Here is a 16698-nt window from a genome sequence, read left to right on the forward strand (position 1 = left end):
AGAAGGCCCTGGTGGAGAAGTTGGCCAGCAGGCTTCTGTCTGCATCACAGGGCAGCATCATGAGCAAAGCAGCACAAACATGGGATATCTAAGATAAACTCAACATGAGCTTTAGGCCAGAGGGGGGACCTAAAAGATGACCCAAATTACATACTTTCAGACTGGTTTTGGATGTAGAACTTGATTTGGATGAAACCTCAAATCTTAAAGACAAGTGAAGCTGACCTGACTTAGGAAGGAAGGAAGAGAGAGGGGTCAGTATTCCTGCTTCAACAACAATCTCCCCTGTTTCACTCCCTGTTGGCATGCTCTACTGAATCCTGTGGACTTCCCTTCTATTATTGAAAAGGATTCCCTTGGAATTAACTTTGCTTTTTGCCCTGCACTGATGGTTTTTTAGGGGCTCATGGATAGCTCTCCCCTTTCCCGCCTCTCCTGGGAAGTGTTGGAGAAATAGTTACTAGCTGGAGATCAAAGATGTTCACACCATTAGTGAGAAAAGCTGGCGGGAAGATGGAATTTGAGGTGTAGCCATGTGGACTTACTGAAACTAGCTTGAAGGTCACCCCTGGCTCCGCTGGGGAAGGGTGGTGTCTCCAGGATGAGCAGGGAAGATGCTGTGGCAGGCCCTTGCCAGCTTGGCAAGGGCTCAGCTCAGTTCCTTCTGCTCCCCTTTGGGGAGGAAAAAATGAAGGGTTCAGGAGTAAGTATTTCCTGCTCAAAATGTTCCCTGCTGTTCCCCTTTACGAGACAAAGACTCCACTGGGAGTCCCTGGACCCAAGTTTGACAAATTGTGTATTAGATGGTTAGACTGACATCCTCAACAACAGTTCCCAAGTCTCCATCATGAATCACCACCCAGCTCTGTTTCCTGTTCAAAGCACAAGCCTGAGTAGGTAGCCAGGTGCAGTGGTGGGACAGCAACTGCCAGAACACGAGTGTCCTCTACTGTGTCCTTTGCAGGTGCCTTAGACTGGACGAGGACGAGTGGGGATTGTGCAGGGGCTGTTGGGGGCGGGGCTGACAGCATCCTGCATCATTTCAGCTCACGTTATATCGGCCAGCACTTACTGCCTAATGCCAACCGAACGCGTAGCAAGCTCAGAAATGCTGACTCTTTCTGTGTGCACAGAAGGCCAACAAAATGGAGTCTGGAGAACAGAAGGCAGTACAAGGTCACGGTCACAGAAATACAGCCCAGCCAACAAAAGCAATTACAGAGCAAATCAGCGCTTCAAGTCTAAAGAGCACATCATTAAAATGCTGCTGCATTGGGCCCGGTGCAGTAGCCTAGCAGCTAAATCCTCATCTTGCACGTGCTGGGATCCCATATGGGCGCCAGTTCTAATACCAGCAGCCCTGCTTCCCTTCCAGCTCCTTGCTTGTGACCTGGGAAAGCAGATGAGGACAGCCCAAAGCCTTGGGATCCTGCACCCTTGTGGGAGACCTGGAAGAAGCTCTGGCTCCTGACTTCGGATCACTCAGCTCTGGCTGTTGTGGCCACTTTGGGGAGTGGATCAGTGCACGGCAGATCTTCCTTTCTGTATGACTTTGCAATAAAAATAAATAAATATTTTAAAAAATGCTGCTGCCTTGAATGTTATTGTACTTTACATCGCACAAATCCTGAGTGTTCACAGCAGGGAGCAGAGTGTGTGTGGGACCTGCACCCTGATGAGAACCCAAGACGTGAGTGCTGCCACCCCCGCCTCTCAGGAGCCCCACTGGGGTTCCTGGTCACCAGCTGTGCCAAGTGGTTGTGATGCTCGTATTGACTTGTACACACCCAGATTAGTTGTCACTGGAATCCTATTGCATACATTCTAATATCGTGTTATATATCACGGTAGTGCTTTTATTCTTGTTGTTTAAATAAGCCATTGCTTTTAATCCTTCTGCAGTTGCGCGAAATCCGTGATAGTGCTGCTGTGGACGCTGCGGTGTCCGTCTTGCAGTGTGCGTGGGTGAGTAGCGTTTCGCTGTTTGCCTCCTGTACTCAGCTGCTGGAAGTAGGACTTGGCCAAGCCTTGGAGTCTCAACATGTTTAGGTTTGCAAAATGCCCGTGGCAATCAGTGTCCTGCGGGTCCACGGTGCACGCAGCATCCACACTCCCAGTCTGCTGATCCTTGGGCCTGCTCCTGTCCTTGCTGCTCCGCTATGTCCTGAACACTCCGCTCCACCTTCACCATCCACACCTTGCCCTCCCTTGTCTTTCGTTCAGTCCGGTCAGCCCCGTCCCTTTCTTCCTCTGACAGCCCCCCAGCTAGGGGATAGGCCTGGCCAGAAGAGAACTTATGCTCAGGAGGGGACTGATTCTGAAGATTGGATTTCCTTCAGAAATTGGGGGCAGCAGGTGGGGGAGGTGCACTCACTCACTAGTGATTTTATCCCTGACACGCGGAGAAAGAGAATTACAGAAAACCCCTTACATGTCATTAAGATGAAGGGACTGGAGGGGTGCACACTCTTATCAGTATTCAGAACCTCGGGGTTAAGGGGTCAGTCAGGGTGGGGGGCAGTCAGGGGCTGCCAGGTAGGGAGGCAAACTCCCAGGACTACATACCTAACAGAGGCAGGGGCCTGAGGACCAGAAATGGGGAAGGCGGAGCAGCCCCAAGGTAGGGGTGTGGCACAGGCAGCTTGGATCCCTGTGGTCCCTAGAGCTCTGGCCACAAGGTTCTCAGACCCCCCAATGTTACCAGGGCTAGTCCTTTGATTAAGGTGCACCCTGGGAGGTGCTGAGAAATACATAATCATTAATCAGCATCCCTGGGCCCCCCTCAGCCTAAGTGGCCTCTTGTGATCGGGAAGGAGCCCTTGAAAAATGAAAATGCAGTCTTTTAGTGTTTCAAGGATTTCAAGTGCACGCATCTGACAATGGCTTTTTTGATAGCAGCGGGGGGGGGGGTGTGGTTGGAGAGAGGGCTCACTCTGCATGCGTGTGTATGTGTGTGTGTAGGTACAGGCCTGGCTGTGGTCCTGAGAAACAAAGATGGTGGGTGGGACTATGGGCCCAGCCCTGAAGGCCGCAAACCCCAGGCCCTTGGGTCCTATGCAGGGTGTGGGCCCCAGTTGGTCCTATGTGTGCCCACCTCTGGGGGCTGGCAGCCAAGTGGGCACTGCCCCTGACCAGCTCTGTGCCTGTACAGCAAGCTGTTCACACTTGGTAAGCCTCAGCTTTAAAGGGAGAAGGATGAGCTACTCCTCTTAAGATGATTCCGACAAATCAATGAATCAATGTTCTGGAACATTTGGAACAGAGACTTCCCTACCTCCACTCTGACCCAGGTCAATTGTTGGTTTATGCATGGCTTACTTCCATTCCCATGGCTCCTGCTGATACCATGTGCTGCCTGCTCCTAGCTGCAAGGGAGGCTGACAGGAGGCCATCAGAGCTTCTGCTTGAGGTGTGTGTGTGTGTGGGGGGTGCTCACCCAATGCAAGAAAATTGCTGAACTGTGCAGGAGTCTAGCAAGAGGACAAGGGTTCACTGTGCTGATGCTTGGTCTAATAAGGGCCTTTTGGGGCCTTAAATTTCTTCTTTGATGGCCTTCATGGTGTGTATCAGATACTGTGCTAGCATCCAGCTCTATGCTGGCTACCTTCTACACTTTCCTGTAACACTAACAATGGGAAGCTATGTTCTCCAGATGGCCTTGTCAGTTGGATTCTGGTAAAGTTTTGCAAGCCAGTGACACCAAGTGAGAGGGACTCAGAGATGGGGGGAAGGTGGACATGGGCTTGTACCAGGCCTGTAGCTACACACACACAGTGTTGGGCTTTGCTCCAACACTTGTCATGAATGCTTTGCAGTCACCACGTCCCTGTTGCCTGATGGGTCTGTACTGACACCCACAGGCACTCTCAGAAGGGGGAGGGCTCAGCTGCTCACCCTGGCAGTGCCAGAGGCCTGGGGCCTAGGATCAAAGGCGAAGGAGCTGGCAGGACAGTACAGACCTGCAAGTTGGACAGACTGGGGTCTGTCTCTCTCTGTGTTGTCTCCAGGGTGTGCTGTTTGGCATCTCACCTGGCCTTGGTCCTCTGTATCCCCACCTGAAAAGTGGGCAGATTAACACCCACCTTGAGGGTGGGGGGAGGTTAAACAGAAAGGTACGTGTGGAAGCCCTGTTTCAGTAAGACTTCCCAAAGCTCGTGGATACGTGCAATGCAAAGATCCGACACAGTTCCTGTAAAAGTTTTTGAACCACTCCCTGCTACCCAGCCCTGGCACCAGATAAGGGAGAGAGATTTTGAAGGAGCACTCTGGGTCATCAGAGGAGCCTCCTGAGCTGAGGCCCCATCAGAGGCTACAGGATGGGGAGACCATTTGTCTGTTCCTTTGGCTTGGTGGATTTTGGCCTCCTGGTCCTCACTCCTCATCAGAGCCTGGGATTCTTTCCCTGGTTTTACCCAGAATCCCCACTGTGACTTCTTTTCCTTTCCTTTCCCTTCCTTCCTTCCTTCCTTCCTTCCTTCCTTCCTTCCTTCCTTCCTTCCTTCCTTCCTTCCTTCCTTCCTTCCTTCCTTCCTTCCTTCCTCTTATCCTTAAGATTTATTTGTTTTTATTGAAAAGGCAGATCAGATTTGTGGAGAGGAGGAGAGGTAGAGAGAAAGATCCCCCATCCATTGGTTCACTTCCCAAATGGCTGCATGGCCAGAGCTGATCTGAAGCGAGGAGCCAGGAGCTTCATCTGGGTCTCTCATATAGGTGCAGAGTCTCAAGGCTTTGGGTCATTATCTACTGCCTTCCAAGGCTACAAGCAGAGATCTGGATGGGAAGTGGAGCAGTCGGGACACGAAAACCAGCACTCTAATGAAATCCTGCTGTCTACAAGATGAGGATTTAGCTACTAGGCCATCATTCTGGGCCCCCACTGTGACTTTCTACATGCCCTCCCCAGACTTTCTTTTAGAAGATTTACTTATTTATTTGAAAGGCAGAGTTAAAGAGAGAGAAGGAGATGGAGGGGGGTGAGAGAGATCTTCCATCTGCTGACTCCTTAAATAACTGCAAAGAACAGGGCTGGATCATTTAGAAGCTAAGAGCCATGAGCTTCATCTGGATCTCCGTTACACATGCAGTAACTCAAGGATTTAGGTCATCTTCCAGTGCTTTCCCAGGCCATTAACAGGCAGTTGGGTTGAAAGTGGAGCAGCTGGGACTAGAACTGGTACGCCCTCATGGGAAAGGAAAAACCAATGCCCCAGACAGGTGATTTTCACAAGGAGACACAAATAGCCTGTTTTCCTAGTGGTGACAAAGCTAGCCCAGAAGTAAGCCAATACTGAATGCAGGGTGTTGGCTTGCATTGCTCAGACTCCTAAGAAATCCAAGTGAGTCCAGAACGGGCTGACTCAGTGAAGGCTTTGTCAGCTGTCCTGTGCTCAGGTGCTTTCTCCTGTGGTCTCACTGCTTTCCTACTTAGTGGCCTCAGATGCTGCCGAAGGTGACGTGGCCAGTGTGGGCAGCAGACACAGGATGGCAGCGTCTCTGGTGGAGGGTACAGAAAGCGCTGAGACCAGAGCGTAGTGGTCTAGGACACAGAGGCTTAAGGGAGAGGCATAACATGAAAAGACTTCAGGAGTTTGTGAAAACAAAATGAAATGTGAAGTTCAGTGTATTTTGGTACAAAATCCGTTGAAGTGCATGGCTGCTGCTTTTGCATAATGCACACCTTCCATGAGTTTTTGGAAAAACTCCACGTGCCTGCCTCGTGGATGCTGGCTAAAGGACAGCTGCCAAGGCTACCCCTCATTGTCACTATGGGCATAAATATCCTGGCCTGCTGTGACAAAGCACTCTCAGCTGCACTTGTCCATTAATTCATTGAGGTTCACAATGACATGCCAGTTTTTTTTTTTTTAAGATTTGTTTATTTTATTAGAAAGGTAGATTTACAGAGAGAAGGAAAGACAGATAGATATTCTATCTGCTGGTCCATTTTCCAAATGGCTGCAATAGCCGGAGCTGAGTTGATCTGAAGCCAGGAACCAGCAGCTTCTTCCAGGTCTTTCATGTTAGTACAGGGTCCCAAGGGCTTGAGCCATCCTCCATTGTTTTCCCAGGCCATAGACAGGGAGCTGGATGGGAAGAGGAGCAGTCGGGACACAAGCTGGCACCTATATGGGATGCTGGTGCTTGGAGGTAGAGGATTAGCTTGTTGAGCCAATGTGCTGGTCCCGAAAAGATTTTTATATGTATTTTGTTTATTTAAGAGACAGAGAGAAGGGGTGGCTGTGAGAAAGAGAAATTAAGAGATATAATCTGCTGGTTCGTTCCCTAAACACTCACAATGGTAGGGCTGGGTCAGGAATTTCACCCAGGTCTCCCACGTGGCGGCAGGCATCTAAGCGCTAGAACTGTTACCCACTGCCTCCCAGGAGGTGTGTTAACAGGAAGCTGAAATCAGGGGCAGAACTGGGACTTGAACACATCTGTAAAGTGGTTTCATAGACTCAGGGATTCCCCCTTCTCGCTGCCTACTCCCTCTGCCACTGTTTTCCCCTATATTATTACAATAGTATAGTCCTTCAGCAACAATCACAAGGTCATCATTCTGCTATTTAAGTGCATCATGGCACTGTAGCTATCAACAAAGGCAGAAAGTCCAGCATCCTGTTACTAAGATATACTTAGCAGTTTCATTAAGAGTCCTCCTTTTATTCACAAATAGGAATGCATATTACGAAGTACCTTCACTGGTATGCTAGTCTCCATTCTGCATTTCATCTGTGAGAATATATGTATATAAGGTTATTTTGTTTTGATGATGTTTACATAGTTGAGAAGGGTGTATATCCATGTGGACCACTGAATACAGTGGGGAGGGTTGAGGTATGGAGCAAAGTGGATGAGACAATTAATTGCTTTTGATATTTTTTTCTTCCTGTATTTAGGGGAAGAGGTGGGGGAGAAGAGGAGAGGGCCGCTCCCAGCAGCCTAACCATGTTAGTACCTGGGAATGAGGGACGGCCACTTGATGTCATCCCAGGGTCCCCAGTGTGGAGTATGTTCCAAGAGTATTGCTTAAGTGGTTTCGATGGTTCTGGGATGTTGTTGATTTCAATGTTCCAAGATTGAGGAAATCCTTACAAGGTCCATTGACTGACATAGTCCACCATAGAATCTCCAGTTGCCCAGATATTTGCTGTCAAAGCTTGGCTGGGAGCGTTGTCAATTTTTTCTGCCCCATTTGGTACTAGATGTTCTCTGTAGCTCTCAATGAACTGGTTATCATGTCCCCATGAGCATCTACATGTGCTGTCTGCTGCATAGGTCAGGTCTCAGCAACAGAGGAGGCCCCGTTCTGACACATACACTCCATGAGCAGACCACAGATCCTGCAATTTTCTTTATGGTTGGAGGTTTTTTGAGTCCGGTGGTTCAGTAGGAGAGGTCCCCAAAGAAATCTTTCCAGAGGTTACCCTAGACCTGATTCCTGAGTGTGCCCAGCTCAATCCATCACCAATACCAGTCTGTACAGTGGTGATTTGCAGTCACCCAGTCAGTTCTGTCCCCAGCCTCATCTCTCATGCAAACCAACAGATGCTGTGGCCCTGTCCAACCCTGCCCATCACATGCCTGACCCTTATGCACACCACTGAGAACTGCAGCCCAGTTGGAGCTACCTCCAATCCTCGCCGGGGTCTGCCATCAACCCCTACTCCTGTGCATGTTGGTATGTGCGGCAGACTGGGCCAGTCTGTCCTGTATCCCATTTGACTCTTATACTATAAATGGGTGCTGCAGCCTAGCTCAGCCTGACAGACTCCACTATCCAGCCCATACTTATTCCAGTGGGTGCTACTGTCTGTCCGGCTAGGCCTATCCCCAGCCCTAGTTCTCATGCTCACTGGTGGGAGCTGCATCCCATTAGAAGGGTACCCACAGTTTCCCTACTGGGCCCACAACCAACCCTGGATCTTGTACTTTCTGGGTGGTTCTGCAGTCTAGCCTGGCAGAGCTTGTCCCTTGTTGCAGCACTTGCCAGCTGATGCTGTGGCAGGGCCCAAGCAACTCACACTTACTTTGGCTAATGCATGCACCAGTGGATGTGGTCCTCTAGTCCAGCCTGGCTCTCCCTTTAACCCAGCTCACCTGCAGGTTGGCAGATTTTGCAGCCCTGTCCAGCCTGGTCTGTCCCCAGTCCCAGCTTTCATGCTCACGAATGGGAGCAATGACCCAGCAGGAGAGCCCTTTACGGCCTTCCTCCAGGGTTCTCTCCCTGGTGGGTGCTGTGGCCCAGTCTGGTATGGCTCACCTTATTTCAACCAGTGTATGCTGCAGCCTCTCCTGAACCTGCCTCCAGTTCTAGCTCATGCTGGAGGGGTGCTGCAGCCTAGCTCAACCTAGCCAGCTCCCAGTGCTGGCCCTAATGTGAACTGGCTAGTGTTGTCGCTCAAGTTGGCCTGTCCCAGACCTCATCCTGGTTCTCACATCTGCTAGTGGGTGCTATGAATTGGCCTAACCAGACCCACCCCCCCAGACTTGATCGACACATATGCTAGTGTGTACTGTAGCCTGGCATTTTCTGGGCTGCTTCCAGTCTTGGTTCTTGTGCTAGCCAGCAGGGACTATATCTTGATAGAGGAGATGACTTCTGAATATTTTTTTGAAGACAGAGAGAGGCAGAGAGAGAGAGAGAGACCTTCTATGTGTTGACTCACTCCCTGAATGGTCATGATGGCTGGAACTGAAGTGGTCCAAAGCCAGGAGCCAGGCGCTGCTTCTGGGTCTCCCACGTGGAGGCAGGGGCCCAAGGATGTGCACCATCTTTCGTTGCTTTCTTATGCCATAACAGGAAGTTGGGGACTGGAATTGGAGCACCTGGGACTCAAACTAGTGCCCAAATGGGATGTCTTCACCACAGAGGATTAGCTTGAATACCACCACCTCAGTTCCAGCAGATTAATCTTAAATCTCCAATGGAGATAAATATGTTAAAATTGTTTACCCATCCATTTATTCAGTAAATACTCACTCATCCATCTATCCATCCATTATCCACTCCACCTCCACCCAAACATCTATCCATATGTACAAAGACCCACTCAAACAACTATTTGCTCATTTACCACTTTATTGATCCATCCATTATGTTTATCATCCATTTACTCACCCAGTTAATTGGCACCTACTCTGTGTTGGACAATAGTCAATAGTAATGGGGCTGTAACATGACTGGGCATGACTCCTGCTTTCACAGAGCTGTGTGGTGGTAGAGATGGGGTGGGGTTGGGGGTGGAGTAGCAGAGGTTGGTATAGAGAGCCATGAGCAGTCTGAGAAAGGAGCCATTGCATCCTGGTCATCACAGAGTGAACCTGCAGGATGCTCACCTCTGCAGATGAAAACTGTACAGATACCTGGTGAGATGTCAACCCACAGCAGCAATCACTCCCTGGACTTCTGGCTGCCTTTGTTGTCCGTGGTAGGCTGTGTGTGTGTATGTGTGTGTGTGTGTTCACATGTTGGCAGGCAGAGAGTAAAGAAATTATTAGGAGCTGCTTAATGCACAAGAATCTTGTCTGAAATATTTTGGTACTTATGGCACATGGCACTGCACTAACCACACAGTAGGGCAATGTGTAGAAGGCAGAGCCAACTTTATGTGGCCCAACAACTTTAGGAATCGATGATGGCCCAATCAAAGACAACTTGGAAATCTTGCTGCAATATCAGAGTGTGTTGCAAAGAAAATCTGGTTCTAGAGTCAGAGTGTCTGACTCAGAAGATGACTTCAGTCAAATTAGTTACCTATAGGGTTGCTCTTTTGTCTAAGGCAGGGTGGGGAGGCTTTCCTGGAATTTGGGTTTCCTGGAATCAATGTGTGTTTCCTAGATTCCTGGCTGGAACCCACTTGTATTCATTCTAGTTTCTGCCTTGCTCAGGCTGGCTTCTTCTGGTGACCCAGGTGGACCATGATCATCATCCAGGATTACCCTTTCTGCTGTGTATGCTGGGCTGGGTGGTTGATCAAGGTCCCTGATGCCACACCACCTGGATTGGCACCACTCAGAGTCCCCTGGCAGCCGGCTCAGCCTGGACTCAATCATGGGAGGGGCTGGCAGGAGACTACTGGGCAGCAAGAGTGAATGAGCACTGCGGGGTGTTTCTCCTTCGTTCTGGTTGCCTTGCTGCTGGTCACTGACAATGTCTGCAGCCCAGGTCTCCACCATGGCTTCGGTTCTCACTGGTTTGGTCTGCCCTCCTCTTGTTCTCCTGGCTCTCTGGATGTGGCAATGTCTTCCTATTCCTGTTGTTGCTCGTGTGTCTTGTTGCCTCTAGGTTCTTTCTTTGGTTCTATGCACAGCTGTCCATTCAGTCCCTGCCATGTCTCTATTGAATCACCACGGTGAGTGGCCATCTCCTACTGGGATGAGCCACTGCCTCACACTTCCCTTTTGTCACCCAGATCTGAACTCTGATGTTGGCGTTGTCTTCCCATTTACATCCAAGGAAAGCAGCGGCTCCCAGAAGTTAGCTGGACGTCCTCCAGGATTTGAATCACTCGGCTTCCGCCCAGTCGTGCTGATTATTAGAGGCATCTCTGGCTCTCCTGTGTCTCTCCGGGCAGCATGGCTTCTAAGCTGTTCTGTGCTTCATATTTTTTCCTTTCAGCGTCTTGGGGGATGGGGTGTCGGTCTCCACAGGCCTTGGCTTTTATGTCTAGAAAATGTCAGTGTACCTACCTGGAGTCTCGCCTCACCTGTTTTGGCGTTAATTGGCGGGTCGTTAGAGCCGGCTCTGCACTTTGTGTGGCTCAGTAAGGCAGGGAAGCGGCTGCTCACAAGCCTTACTTCTGCTGTGGGGATAAAGCCTTGTCGGGGCCGAACAGCAGGCAGCTCAACACTGCTGTCTGACCTGACAGGACTCCAATCCTTCTGATTTGGCTTTGATTTTGGAAGCCAAATGCCTTGCCCTCGTGTATCCTAAGGAAACAGAGAGATGAAAGAATGAGCAGATTACACCTATGGCAGATCTATATCTATATCTATATCTATATCTATATCTATATCTATATCTATATCTATATCTATATCTATATCTATATCTATATCTATATCTATATCTATATCTATATCTATATCTATATCTATCGTATATATATTACACATATACATATGGTAGATACATATATATATCTGCCATATATATTATATATAATTGGAAACAAAGTGCATGGCCACCAGCAAGGAGCTGGTTAAATAAATTGTGGACTGCTCAGACAAAGAGAGTGACTCATGTGCAATCCCTGAAACCGATCTGCGTCTGTTGGCATGAAAAGGAACTGTTCGCAATCAGCTGTTAAATGAAAAGAGCAGGTTATGAAACAGAGTCCGTGGCAGAATGCCATTTTTATAAAACCATCTTCATCTGCTTTGCTCCCTGTCTCCACAACCAACCTGGCAGTCCTACAGTCTTCAGACTGCAGGCCTGTTGGCTGTGGAAGGCCCATGTCCCACCCTGGTGGGTATTCATCATGCAGTTAATCCACCTAGAAGGTTCCAAACGCATCTGCTATGTGAAGCCCCTGTCACCTCCCTGGGCCACCCTCTTCCCTTTCCTTCTTGCCCTAGGGCACTTTGCTCTCAGCTCTGTGACAGCTCCTACTCAGAGAAGTTACCTGCCTAACTTCATCCTTGCTAGGGAAAGAAGGAAGGAGCGTGAGAGAGAGAATGATCAGAAAAAGATCTGGGTGAGACAATGTTAGCCCGCCAAGGCAAGACGTAACTTTAAGGTCTTTCTTCTGTAATAACCAAGAGCTGTGTGTGCCCTTGGCTGGATCCTGGTCTGAGTAGACCAGCTCTAGGGCGCAATGCGAACGGAGTGATGAATGTGGGTACATTTGAGATCATATTATGGATTATTATGAATTATTAGATGTGCTAAGGTATTGGAGTTACATAAGAAAATGTGCTTTTTTTTTTTAAAAAAAAGAATGTTTAAAAATTTATTTATTTTTATTAGAAAGGCAGATTATATACAGAGAAGGAGAGATATAAAGATCTTCTGTCCACTGGTTCACTCTCGAAGTGGCCACAATGGCTGTAGCTGAGCCAATCTGAAGCCAGGAGCCAGGAGCTTCTTTTGGGTTTCCCATGTCAGTGCAGGGTCCTAAGGCTTTGAGCTGACCTCTACTGCTTCCTCAGGCCACAAGCAGGCAGCTGGAAAGGAAGTGGAGAAGCCGGCACCCATATGGGATTCCAGCGCATGCAAGGTGAGGACTTCAGCCACTAGGCTACCATGCCAGGCCCACATCTGAATTGTTTTAGTAATGAAAGGCTGAAAGGTCATGAAATATATGTGACTTACTTTTAAATATTTAAAATATTTCTGAAAAAAATGGTGGTAAGCAAACAATTCTTAAATTTAGATAATGGGCATACAAGTGTAATGTTATACTTTTCTCTCTACTTTTCTGTGAATTTGGAAGTTTTCAAAACAGAAGATTCCCATAAAGTAGTTTTTATTTCCTGACATAGGCACAGTACAATTGACAGTTTTTGGCAGTTGTCCTCCCTGCAGCATTATTGTCTTGGGTTATCTTGCCACGAGTCCAATGCTGCCCTTTATACTGCTGCTTATTTCAAGAACCCAGCTCAGCATGGCATCCTGCATTTACTTGCCATGTCTGTTGACTCTCTTTCAGCCTCCCCTCGTCTTTCACAAAGATGAAGGTTCCTATTCAGTCGACTGTCCCCGTTGTTGGCACTGATCTGAACCTTGGTTCCTGGATGCAGTAACATTCGGCAGGACACGGGCAAGTTGTTGAGACCTTCCCAGGGCTGCACATCAGGTATCCCAGATGTCATCTGTCCCATCATTGCTGGTGCTGATTTTGGTCATTTGGTGGAGACAGTTTCTGCCAACCTTCTCCTCTGGAAGACACCTCTCCCTCCCAGCATGGTAGTCTGTGGGGGACACTGAGATTTTGAATAATGTGTTTCCAACATTCACCCAACGCCTTGGGATCCCCCAGCACTTCCTGCAGAATCAGTGGATGATGTGAGGGCTGCAGAAGTGTTGTTTTCTAGGCCAATCTTTCCTTTTATGTTTATTCGTTGATAGTGCACTTAAGCGAAGAGTTTCTCTTCCCCTCACTGCCGCTTTCTTGCCTACTTGTTAGTGTAAATATGAATTCAAAACGTATTTCTTTTTCTAAAAGGTTTATTTATTTTTATTTTAAAGGCAGAGTTGTACAGAGGAGGCAGGCAGGCACACATACACACACAGATATAAATCTTCCAACCATTGTTTTACTCCCCAAATGACCACAATGGCCAGAGTTAGGCTGGTTAGAAAGCCAGAAGCTTCTTCTGGATTTCCTACATGGGCGCAAGGACCCAAGGCCTTGGACATCTTTTGCTGCCTTCCCAGGTCATAAGCAGGGAGTTGGACTGGAAGTGGAGCAGCTGGGACTCGTACTGGTGCCCTTATGGGGTGACAGTGCCAAAGCTACAGGCTTAGCCTACCATGGCACCGTCCCCTCCCTCTCCAAAATAAGTTTCTTCAATACAAGCATTTCCAATGAGGTATGCAAAAGCGTGTTCTATCCTTTGGTATTTTTTAGATCTGGATCCGAAATGCTTCTACCTCCAATATTAAGGGCAGCATCAGCAGGATAATGGTCAAAGTATAATTGTGAAAAGAAACAAGTCAGTTGTACCTCTTCTCACAGTTCACCTAGGCTCATTCACTTATTCATTCAACAAACATGCCGAGCACGTACCTGGGGCCACACTCTTTCCTCCTTCCCTTCCTGCTCTTCTCCTCCCTCCCTCCCTCCTCCCTCCCTTCCTCCTCCCTCCCTCCCTCCATCTCTTCCTTCCTCAGTGTTTATCAAGAACCTTATGTTGCATTAGGCATTGGAGCTGTAAAGATGAATAGCTATGATCCTTGCTTCAAGGATAGCCCAGCCTAATGAACCCACCTACAACTTCCTTCGAGTGATATGAAGAAACAGAAAGGACATTTGTTTTAGGAAGGCAAGGTACAATAAACATTTACTGGAGAGGGTCTTACAGTCCTGATGTGGGTTGCAGACTGCCTTAGCATCCTGCCCTGGTCCTTTGTTCTCAGGAATAAGGAGGAAATGATTTTTGAAACCATCTGATAGCCGATAGCCTGGTTCTTTACTCTGTTTTGATTCCTCTCTGCGGATCTGTGAAGGACTCCCCTCCCCCACCATGCCTCCCATTCCCAGCCATCCATGACCACAAACCCCAGAGCCAGACTCCTGAAAAGGAGACTGGCCACTCCTGGGCGTGGGAGTGTCTGCAGGAATCTGTGTACTTGTGTGGGGAGGGGTGCAGGGAGGCATAGACCGTGTGGCAGCCCATTTCAAGTGTGTGTGTGTCCATGTGGTTTTGCTGTGTCCTCGCGAGTCCTGAGCCATGACAGCTGCTTGATGAGAAGTTGGCGTGTTGTGGTTGGTCTCAGAGGGACCTGGGTTTTGAATCCTGGCTCTGACTCTCAGCCACTGAGGGGCACTGGGCAGACTCCTAACTGTAGCCTTGAAGAAATCCTTCTCAAGTCCAAACTTCACTCCTCTGATGTGGAGAGTTATGCAATTTCTTCATGCCGAGGAATTGTAATGCTGCTGCGTGGAAGTCCTTTACTGCCCGGAGCCCCCGTCATCCTTACAACACACTGCTGAGCTGCACGCCAAAGGATTGGGCGCTGCATTCCATGCAGAATTTTCTCTGGAGCACACATGGGATTTAGCAATCCCTTAGAGAGGAATCCACCCTGCCCAGGCTGGCCCAGCCTTGAGTCTGGCTCTCACGCTGGTGCCTGCAAGGTTTGTCCGCCTCTGTAGGGTGGAGAGCATGCCTGCAGCCTACAGGACTGCATTCAGGCATAGTGCAAGGGCAGCTGTTTTTGCTGAGCAGCTGATGCCGAGACCCCAAACAATGGATCTCTGTTTCTTAAACAAATGCTCCTGTGAAGGTGACAGGGCTAGGGAGGGATGTGGGGTGATATGATCCGGGTTTGGGGGAAGAGTTGTCCACAGCCTCCTCATCAGTCTTTCATCCCCTTGTCTTACTGGAGAATTACACACAGTTCATGGACACTCCTGCGTCTCCCAGTTTTCTCAGGGGAGCCTGCTCACAGCAGTCTCCTTGCTGACAAGTTTTGGAGCCACTTTCCAGATACTTGAAGAGCTGTCCTGAACACCTCTCCCTGCCCACCAGGGTTCTTGTTGAGGGTCAAGGAAGGAAGCTGGGCTCTGAGTCTTTTCAGAGGCCGTCTGCCAGGGTCTCAGAGGAGAGATGAGAGTTCATGGCCATTGGATCTAAACTCTCAGTTTTCAAGTGAAGAAACTGGGATGCAAAGAGCGGGAAGGAATGGCCTTTCCCAGGGTGGTGCAGCCCAGTCATGGTAAAGCAAGAGCTGGAAGAAATCAGGGTCCCTGAATCTTGGGGGGTCTTGCTGAGTGCAGTCCAGGGGATGCTGGCAAGTCACGTGTCCCTGGCCTTTTAACTGCATTTCTGCCTATACCAAGGCTCAGAGCAATCCATGCCAGCTGGAGGCAGTGTGAGGTCATGTGGTGACATGGGCACTGAAGCTTGTCCTATTAATAGCAGGTTATGGCGTAGTTGGTTTTCTAGCTCTTTTTCATGCTGGCTGCCGCACTTGGCTCATGTGGCCCCAGGAAGCTGGGACCCACATGTTTCCAGTCCTAGAGCTGTTTTAAAAGCATAGTCCCAGGAAGTCAAAATGTGATAAAAAGGGAATTTGATTTTCTCTGTAGTTTTCTGAAGGAATAAGCAAGCTTCTATATACAATCCATGGCCAAGTGTCTTGTGTACTGTGGCCCAGTTTTTTCACACCCCTCATTTCAAAGCCACTTACTTGCAATTTCAGTAATGATGGCCAGAGTTGAGCTGATCTGAAGCCAGGAGCTTCTTCTGGATCTCCCACGTGGTTGCAGGGTCCCAAGACTTTGGGTCATCCTCAACTGTTTTCCCAGCCACAGGCAGGGAGCGGGGTCAAAAGTGGAGTAGCTGGGACACAAACTGGTGCACATATAGGATCTCAGCATGTGCGAGGCAAGGACTTCAGCCACTAGGCCCTGTCTCTGTCTTTCAAATAAGCAGAAATCGCTAAAAGTTTTAGCTGCTTCACTTCAGAATCAGCTCCCTGATGATGCAGCTGATGGCGAGATGCCACCCACGGTAGAGCCAGAAGATGCTCCAGGCTTTGGTCTAATCTAGCTGGTTGCTGTGGCCATCTGGAGAGTGAACCAGGGGAAGACCTGTCTGTTTCTCCCTCTCTTTCTGCAACTTTGTCTTTAAAATAAGTAAGTCTTTTAAAAAGAGAGGAAAAAAATGATGCTTATGAAGCTGTAATGACAAGAAGCCAGCCTTTGGAATAGCAGGGACTAGGGCCTAAATGGTGTCATCATTATCAAAATCACCATCACCATCATGGCCACCATCATTATCGCTATTATTATTTTTTCCTTCTTTTGTTGATCCTGTTAAAAATTTATTATTTTTATTTCATCTTGCTGTCTACCCACTGGCTGGCAAGGACTCTGGCACTGGTGGGTTCTGGTTAATATTATTATGCCCACAGGCTAAATGGTCCAAGGTGGCTTCTTGTTGCTGCAACAACTGCTCTGGATGTGTCTTAGGCCTGGTGCTGCACCCTCTGGGTACAGAGTGCTGGGGTTTCCATGGCTCTCCTTG

Source organism: Ochotona curzoniae, unplaced genomic scaffold (assembly GCF_017591425.1).
Source record: "Ochotona curzoniae isolate NIBS_2020 unplaced genomic scaffold, NIBS_Ocur_1.0 contig_3190, whole genome shotgun sequence".
Lineage (NCBI taxonomy): Eukaryota > Metazoa > Chordata > Mammalia > Lagomorpha > Ochotonidae > Ochotona > Ochotona curzoniae.